The sequence below is a fragment of the Chaetodon auriga genome, chromosome 18, assembly GCF_051107435.1.
Source record: "Chaetodon auriga isolate fChaAug3 chromosome 18, fChaAug3.hap1, whole genome shotgun sequence".
Taxonomy (NCBI): domain Eukaryota; kingdom Metazoa; phylum Chordata; class Actinopteri; order Chaetodontiformes; family Chaetodontidae; genus Chaetodon; species Chaetodon auriga.
The window spans coordinates 15,546,604-15,555,047 of record NC_135091.1 but is presented as its reverse complement, the minus strand read 5'-3'; positions in this window follow the sequence as shown (position 1 = coordinate 15,555,047).

Sequence of the window (8,444 nt, the reverse complement as noted above, 5' to 3'; positions counted from 1 at the left end):
CACATTTTGAATATTATAGCGATAAAACATACACTTTCAAGGGATCAACAAATTTACTGAATATGTGTGAAGAGTCTGTCTGGAGTCAGGAACGTCAGGACTGTTTTTCTCTTGATCACGAGTCTAGGTATTCTGACAAAAAGTATATTAGTTTTAGTCATTTGAATTTTAGTCTGGTTTAAGTGAACAAAAACTAAAGAAAGTTATTCCAGTTTTATTTGTGAAACCGTAGTCTAAAATTTGTTGTTACATTTTTATTGTTCTCAGTATTCTGAGAGCTGTCGCCATCTTTGATTATTAAAGTTACAGTTCTTGCTCACAAGGCAGTTTAGCAGCTACCTCTGCCCTCGACTTTTTCACTTATATACTGTCCATAGTATAGGTTTAGCAGCTAACTGCTAATTTAGCAAACATCAATGGTGAAAATTTTGATGGTTGACAATAATCTTTCATACATTTTTACTGATAAACAAGAAGAGTAATGTTAAAGTTACATCCACGGCAGTCCTTGATAGTGCTTACTACAATAAGGTTAGCTTCCATTTTTAATGTCAATGTGCTGGTGAGCACGTTTTAGTTTGTGCTAGCTGTTTCTTTATCTCCTATGGGATTGTGCATGAATTTTTCCATGAATGTACTTAACAATTGTGATGGAGGCATGACTTTACTGAAATGCAGGACGCTGCTTATTAGTACAACACTTCAAAAAGCTACAACAAACTCCAACATGTTCTCATCTCAGGTGGTGAAATCTATCTGCATCTCATACAGACGCATCAGGTAAGCTTTAGCATCTGTGTGCGACCTGGAAAGCCTCCGTGCCAGAAGGCTTTTCTGACACGTGGTTAACATTGTGAAACTGTTGCCGTTTGATTAGGTTTAGGCATCAAATCTACTTGTTAGTAGTTCGGTTAGGTTTAGGAAAAGATGGTTGACTTTCTGACCTGTCACTCTACCCCAGCTTCTACCCCTCTAAGGACTTTGTTGGTCTCTCTACTACGTCGAATGGAGCAGTTGCTGAGCGTCTAATACTGATGGGGGTGATGAGACGTCGGTATTTCACGCCTTAGGAAGGACATCAGGCTCTAAACTCAAAGGAAAGTCAAAGTTTTGGCCACCGAAGAAACTGTTTCAGCAATAAGAAGCATACAAAGTGTGACGAAATTTGTTGACAAAAAGTGTGATACCGTACATTTCACCAAAGTTTTTGTTTTCCAAGGTGGTCATTTATTTTTAGTCTCATTTTGTCACTGGAAACAAATTTGCCTCCCCTTTCATTGATGAAATAAAGGCCATTCTTAAACCTTTAACTTTCCGACAAAAGTCGACAGGGCACACAAGCTCTTTTCAGCAACACCCTGCTTCACATTTATACAGTTAGACACATTCACACCTGGTAGCCACAAAAATATCCAAAGTCATCAACTACTGGCCACAAAGCCGTTCTGCTAGAGCGGATGAGGGTTAAATACCCCGTACAGCGCTGCCTGACAGCCTTTCAGCAACTTTCTGGTCACAAATCAGTTTCTTTAACCTTTAGGCTGCAGCTCACTTTAAATGACCAGTCTCCTGCTACACTGTCTGCATTCAGACCAGCTGCTAAATCAAACATTTCTTTCTTGCTGCTTAGCATTATGTTGTGGTGTTGAGGCTTCATTTCACAGACTTTTAATGGATTTTTTTTTCCCTGCTTGTTTATGGACATGTTTTTTTTTTCTGCGTGTGTGTGTGAGAGTTGAGAAAGAAGAATCCAACAAGGGGGGGGGGAGACATAGAGGGATGGAGAGCTGTGTGTGAGAGTGGGAGTCCTGAGATGAAACGCTGACATGGAGTTTCCTCATGGTGCAGAAACGGCCCGTGAGTTTGGAGGCGTTGTTGAGACTACAGAGAAACGCTTTCCTCGTTTCTGCTCTGGAGGAACTGACTGATCACTGGCCAGTCTGCTCGCTTTCGAAAGACAGTTGTCTCTGTAGTTTCCTGATCCGGACCAAAGCCTTTTGTGACTAAACAAATGGAATAAATTACCCAACTGGAGTGAATTATAGATTTTCCCCCTAGAAGTTGCTGGCATTTATTACATTACAAATGCCTTTATGTTAGGAACAGAAATTAAATGGGGAAGTCGTAAAAGTGAACTCCCAGACTTATGGCAACAGCCTCCATTATTCTGTTAAACAGAAACGCTCCTCTGGAAGGGTCAAGCATTTATACTTCTGTATATGTTTATATCATTTTGAAGATCTCAGTTATTAGTTCAACCTGGTGACCCCACAGACGCTTTGCTTTCTGTCGGAGACGACATTTCCTACAGTGTCAAATGGGCTCCAGGCATGAGCCTTTGAGCTCGGCTGCTACATCTGCTCTACATATTCATCCCAGGGCCTCTTTAATTCTTGCCCTGCACCCACACTCGCAATCTCCCGCATACACACAAAAACAGAAAACACACACACACACACACACACACACACCTACACACAAATGCACACGCACAGATATGTTCACACGCAGAGGACTGGGCACACACATAAACATGTACTGTGATTAAGGAAGTGAATTACTTATTATGTCAAGCTTGAAGAGGAAAGAGAAAAGAAAGAGAGTCATTTAAAACAAGCAAACACTTCTTAATAAGCTGTGACTAGCATGGTGAAGAGCTACAAATCCAATCTTATTTCAAACATCCCAAACTGTAAATACACAACTCACCAGCAATACAACTTAGTGGGTACGAATGGTGACTGATGTTGATGAAAAGTTTTAACGAATGTTCAGGCGTCCTGATTTATGGAAACATATGATTAATTTTTGCTTTATGAAAAAAAGAAATTTATTGTCAGTGAGCATATTTGCGCGTTTACTCAGTATTCTGACATTGTACCATCACACAGAAACATAACTGATTCAATTCATTTCATTCATCACCTACTCCAGGCTTGGTGCCACACTGACTCAGGATGATGTCCAGAATGTAGAGTTTTTCTACTGTGGTAAATGTTTTGTCAATCGTGGTTTGACAGCGACAACCACTAGCAGGTGAAGCTCACAGCCTGGCAAATGTTTTGAGCATTAGCAGGTGTTCAGACCAAAAAACACAAGGGGATGCGTTGGTGGACGCAAGGCAATGAAATACAAATGCTGGTTTGAATAGCAAAATCCGTGACGTTTGAGGTTCAGCTGATACCAAAACACTGTGGCTTATAATACGATAAGGCAGGATTTTTCAACTTATACGACGCTCTTGTGACAAAATAATTGATAGGCCAACGCAGCACCGTTTCACAACACCATGTTGGATGACACCGCGTTCCAACGCATCCACATAACTAACTGACAGAATAGGTCTTTTGCCAATGGCTCCGACAGCCTGAGTTGTGGTGAAAGTTGAGCCAAGTTCAACTCTTTTGGTGGAAAGCCATGCGTTTATTTGCTGGTACCCTCTATATTGGAACCCTCAGCTTTGCCGACACACCAGTCCTACTGAAATGAATGAAGGTGCTGCACTGTTTTTTTTTGCCGTTGCCTTTCTGAACAAACTCTGTCACCTGTCACACCATCACCACCATCTATGTGCTGTGTTTCTTCTGTTACAGTCCAGCCACAAAGGTTTAGGGTAAATATGATGGTTGATATGAGACACTGATAAAAGTCCACTGCAGCTTTTCAGATTCCGTTCAGTGTTCGTGATAATGTGATAAATTGAAATACTGACTTTTGTTTACCAGAGCACAGCAAGCTCATGTTTCAGCTGAATCCCTACCAGCAGATAATTATTAACTTATGCATATCAAACTCACAAAGCCTCATGACAAGGAACAGACATTCTCTTTTTCTCACATGCTGCACAATGTTGATAAGCAGCAGGTGACCATCGGTACTTGGATACAAGCCCTCGGGCTGGCACTGAGTGCAACTTAGGGCAGCAGCATAAACTGTGACACAAACACTGAGATCAAATTATGATATGAAGAACAGTAGAGCAGTATGAATGTTGTCCAGTGCTTAACTGTGAGGAGAAAAGAGTTTGCCATGAAGCCAAAATCACAGGGAAATAATTACTGATACTGCAAACCACACAAACCAACAGTCCTCTCTGCAGCTCCATATCTTTCCCCAGCTCCATATTGTGCTTTATTTGCTGAGCCATGCCCACATTGAGGGACCCAATCACACCAGAAGGATTTAATCTCAGTCCCTCATGTAACTAAACCCTGCCCATTTATTCAGTTTCACTCGTTCATACATGATAGACGCTAAAGTCACTCTAACCTGCGTTTCAGCGCAGCTTTAAGCTTTCACTATGCAGCCAAGCTTTCAGCACCACCTATTTAGCGAGGATGGGCAATCTGGTCAGACATGTGACCAGTAAATCAGTCCAAAAATGTTTAAATCAAACATAAACATATTGATCTTTGAACTTTTATCCAAACATTTAAAGGAATAGATGCCACTCTCAAATCTGTGTGTTAAGCATGGAGCTGGAGCCTGGAGGTGATTAGCGTGAATACACTCAGCAGCACCTTTAAACCTCACTAACACTCACTAACTTAACATCCTGTATCTCATATATTTAACCCACACACAAAGAGGAATGTAAAAATGACAAATTTTGGTTTTCAGGGAGACTACCAGGCAACCAATGTCGTGTGTCTTATACCCATCAGCATCAGTCACACCTGAAAATGGTACAGTGGGTTCAAAATATAAATCTAGGCTTTGTTTGCGCTTACCAAATAAGTAAATGTTAGCAGTATCTTCATACTGCATGTGCACGTGCATGTACGTACTTGGACAACCTCAACTAAATAAAATCTAAAGCAGTGTCTTGTTTATGTCAGCAACTCCTCAGAATTTGTTGGTTTTAGAAGTCAAATTTTCCTTTGTGCTTTTCAAAGCTTCTGAAAAGCAACATGGGTCATGTGCAGTGTTTCGTCAGCAGAAAGCTGCGGGCTGTGAGCTACTGTTTTCCTTGAGATGGGGAGATAGATTGCTGTTTGCCAGTGCGTCATGGTTTGTTAACAAGTTTCTGACTACCTGCATACAAATAAATCAGCCAAGTTCCTGCCGCACGGCTCTGTTGTCTGTTATTTTTAGTTTTTTATATGAAAAACCATAACTCACTCAACAGAGAACGCCTGCTGGTTTGAACCCCCCACAACGTTAAGTTTGGGTCAAGGAAAAATCAGCAAACTGTGAGACAAATTGCTCGTTGGGAATAATGAAAAAAAAAAAACCCTCATGAACTCAAGTAATTGAGTTACACAAAACACAAATGTACAAAATCAGCATCGCCTTCAAACCAAGTCTCTTCCTCTCTCGTGTGTCTACCAAACTTTTTCTCTCTCGTCTGCCAATCTAGGCTCTGTTACACCCTATGTTCCCACTGAGTCATATTATTTCCATATTTATGTCGGCAGCAGCCCCTCACTTTGATCTCCTGCCTTGTTCAGGCTGATCCTGTTATGGCTTGTTCCTGTAAATACTTTGAAGTGCTCCAGGATTAGAAGATTGTGGACCCAATGAAAAAACAAACAGCTCTTTACACAGATTCATTTATAAGGCCCCTTAAAACACAAAAAAATCATTTGGTAACAGAAGATGGAAGTTTACTCTGTAATTGTTGGTAATTGTGGAGCCACTGTTTATGGGTTCTGACAGAGTAAGATTCTGAGGGATTGAATTTGGAGTACGTTTCTGCCACACACAGCATTTAGCCTTTGAAACTTGACAGCAGCTGGGGTTTGCACACTGTAACCATCTTTTTCGCTGACCATTTACTCAACATGGGTGAGGATTGAAATTGAAGTGAACAGGGTAACACTGAGCATGCATGCTTGTCTGAGTTTGACAATGACAAGACTGGACACATGAAAACACATTCTCTATACACATGAGGAAGACTCCAAGTCTACAGCCATGATAGTTTCAGCTTAAGGCTCATGTAAGCATGCTAACATGTTCATAATGGCAACGCTAACATGCTGATGTTTAGCAAGTACAATGTTTATGGTGTTCATAATCTTAGTTTGCTTTAGTCAAACAAGACTGAGAGTCTACAGCCATGCCAGTGGCTCTGTCGAGCTGTGCTGGAAGCTAAATGCTAACACATCTTAGTTTACTATATTAGCTCACGTTTCTTCATTTGCACTAAATGCTGAGGTATTGGGTCATAGAGCTGATGATGGCGCGAGACAGAAAGTCAGGCAATCACTGAAAATCACAATTACTATTCATCCTTGGGGGAACATGAATATCTGTACAAAGTTTCACAGCAATCCATTCAATAGCAGTTGAGACACTTCACTCAAAACCACAAACGTCAGCTTCAAGGTGGCGCTGGAGGAACCGCCAGGAGATCATCAACTAGGATTTATTAAGATTCATCCTCTGAGGACCATCAATGTATGGCATACAAAACTGAATTGCCATCTGTCCAATACTTATGAAGACTAAAAAACAAACATGTCAACCTGTTGCTGACAGTGTCACTGGAGACCTGGGGCTAAAGGAAAAGTCAGTATGACTCATCTTCAGGGGATCATGACTGCCTGTACCAAATATGGTGGTAATGCATCCAAGAATTGCTGAGATAGTTCATTCTGGACCAAAGTGGTGGAGCAGCCTGAGTGCACCACATCACTATAAAAACACACTTTTCATTTTTACAAGGGGGTAGATCCTGAGAAGTGTTTTACGATCCTCTGGCCAGTGGTTTTTAGTGAGCACAGGTGCTCTCTGATCCTCTGTATCAGCACTGTGAATCACCCAATCCTCTGAAGGAACAAAACTCAATTACACCCGACTATGCTGTCCCACACCATCCACAGAACAAAAGACACCCTGATCTTTTTAAGTGACAGAAAGGCGAAAATAAAAACAGAGCGCCAACTAAAAGAGGAATGCGTGCCGGTGGCCACATCCCCTTGTACTTGTCAAGATATGTAAAGCGTTTCTTCTCTTCCTCCTTTTATGAAAGCCTGTTAACTGTCGCACAAGTAGTGACCACAGCTGTTTCGTGACATTTATTTTCTTGTCGTTTTTTCCCATCGTTCTCTAATTGGCTTCTGTTTGTGTCCTCCTCTCATGTGGTCTCTTTACACTCGGCTTAAATGCATGTACACTCAGGCTCGCTTTGAGGAGGAAAAAAAACGAGACTTGTATAAGTTTTTCAGTGGTGGCGGCATAAATGTTGTAGGTCACAGAAATTATTATCTTTAATTCTGAGGCTGCGAGTCTCTTGATTTTCGGTTGCTGCGTGTGGGTGATCTCATCCACTTCATTGCACATTTCATCACATATTTCCTGTCCTTTTGCCACTTGGTCTGTGGTCTATCACCCTTCATCGTGTGGTCTCCCTCTGACCAAATCACCAAGCTGCGTAAATTGCACATTGGGACAGACAAAAGAGCAGGGTATCATTTTGACTACTGTATGCTGTGGCACAGAATTAAATGAATGAAGTATCCGTAGCTGTAGTAAGACGGACACACACGCTGCCTGTTGAGTTTGCATGTTCGATCTCCCTCTGAAGTGCCTCCAGTGCTTTGATATCCGAGAGTGTGTCTTTTCACGTCATGACAGCCTGTCAAAATTGCTTTTTCTTTGCTGCTCTTTATAATAATCTTTGAGAATTACCCCTCCTTCTCCTGGATAATCTACAAAGTTGTTCATCCCAAACTTATTCCAGCAGTTAAAGGAACATCTTTAAATCTTATTTACACTGTCGAACAGCACCCAAAACAAATATTCATGATTTATTCTCAATTTATAAAATCTGTTTCATCGTAAAACAAGCACAACACAACAGCGGCCTAATGGAGAAGCACACATTCGAGGCCTTTACCACAACAGGCCACAGAAGCTAACCATTTTTTATAGTAGCCTTGTGAATAAGCCCGATAAATGGATAATGCATAGCCCAGAGGTTGCGCATAGGAAGTGTAACCAGCAGACCTTATTGTGTTCTTTGGACATGTGTGACTTTACATTCCAACTCACTACCCAAGGCTTGTAAAGATAGTATAACGACAAACACAGACAGCAACCGGAATAAAAACAAGCCTCCTTAAAACACACACACATACACACACACACACACACACACACACATTTACTGGAAGAGTGACAGAGCATTGCAACGGGAGAAAAAACACGGAGAGAAAAACAAGTGGGCAAAACCACTTGGGGAAAAAAAACACCCTATATATTATCAGGGGTGGAGATCTGCCACAAGCACATTCCTGATTCAATACTCACTTCATCCCAAGCTATTTCAATATTGGTAAATACTGCAGTGTATCCACCCGGCAGACATAACACCTCATGGGCGAGACATAATACTGTGGTTACATTGTAAAACAGGAGCCGATAATAAGAAAAATTCAAGCGACTGCAGTAGTATTTAAATCAATGCAATTATCTATCTATCTATCTATCTATCTGTC